Below are 1,599 nucleotides of genomic sequence, written 5' to 3'. Positions count from 1 at the left end.
CTCTCTCTCTTTCTTTCTCTTTCTTTCTTTCTTTCTTTCTTTCTTTCTTTCTTTCTTTCTTTCTTTCTTTCTTTCTTTCTTTCTTTCTTTCTTTCTCTCTCTCTCTCTCTCTCTCTCTTTCTTTCTTTCTTTCTTTCTTTCAGCTCACACTTATGAGTGAGGACATGCGGTATTTCTCTTTCTGTGCCTGGCTTATTTCACTTAACATAACTTTCTCTAAGCTCGTCCATGTTGCTGCGAGTGGCAGGATTTCATTCTTTTTTATGGCTGAGTAGTATTCCATTGTGTACAAATACCACATTTTCTTTATCCAGTCATCTGTTAATGGACATTTAGGTTAATTCCAACTCTTGGCCATTGTAAACAAAGCTGCAATAAATGTGAGAGTGCAGGTATTCCTTTGACATAATGATTCCCATTCCTCTGGGTATATACCCAGCAGTGGCATTGCTGGATCATATGGTTCTATCTGTAGTTTTCTGAGGAACTTCCATACTATTTTCCACAATGGCTGCACTAATTTACAGTCCCACCAACAGTGTAAGGGGGTTCCCCTTTCTCCACATCCTTGCCAGCATTTGTTATTCTCTGTCTTTTTGATAATAGCCAGTCTAACTGAGGTGAGATAATACCTCGGTGTGGTTTTGATTTGCATTTCCCTCATGCTGAGTGATGTTGAGCATTTTCCCATGTGTCTGTTCTTCAGCTCCTTTGCCTATTTTTTAATTGGGTTATTTGTTTTCTTACTGTTGAGTTGTTTGAGTTCCTTGTATATTCTGGATGTGAATCCCTTGTCGGATGCATATTTTGCAAATATTTTCTCCCATTCTGTAGGTTGTCTTTTCACTCTGTTAATTGTTTCTTTTGCTGTGCAAAAGCTTTTTAGTTTGATATATTCCCATTTGTTTATTTTTTTCTTTTGTTGCCTGTGCTTTTGGGGTCATATTCATAAAGTCTTTGCCCAATCCTACTTCCTGAAGTATTTCCCCTATGTTTTTTTGAGGAGTTTTATAGTTTCAGGTCTTATGTATAAGTCTTTAATACACTTTGAGTTGATTTTGGTATATGGTGAGAGGTACAGGTTCAGTTTCATTCTTTTGCATATGGATGGCCAGTTTTCCCAGCACCATTTATTGAAGAAGCAGTCTTCTCCCCAATGTACGTTCTTGTTGCCTTTGTCAAAGATCAGTTGGGTGTAAGTATGTGGGTTGATTTCTGGGTTCTCAATTCTGTTGCACTGGTCTGAGTGTCTGTTTTTATGCCAGTGCCATGCTGTTTTGTTTACTGTAGCTTTGTAGTATACTTTTTTATTTTGTCAATATACAATGTAGTTACTTATTGTGTCCCATCACCGAAACCTCCCTCCCTCCTCCCTCTCCCCCCTCCCACCCAGGTGTGTCCCCTCCATTTTCTTGTTGAAAGAACTTCAAAAAAAAAAGTTGTGGTTGTTATATCTTCCTCTCCCCACCCCCCCGTTTTTTTTGTTGTTGTTGATGTTGTTGTTGTTGTTTGTTTGTTTTTTGTGTGTGTGTGTGAGAGTGTGTGTATGTGTATGTGTGTGTGTATGTATGTGTGTGAATTGATTCATTCACCTTTAGC

Source organism: Galeopterus variegatus, unplaced genomic scaffold (genome assembly GCF_000696425.1).
Source record: "Galeopterus variegatus unplaced genomic scaffold, G_variegatus-3.0.2 Scaffold4408, whole genome shotgun sequence".
Classification (NCBI taxonomy): Eukaryota; Metazoa; Chordata; class Mammalia; order Dermoptera; family Cynocephalidae; genus Galeopterus; species Galeopterus variegatus.
Note: the sequence above shows the minus strand (reverse complement) of the source record.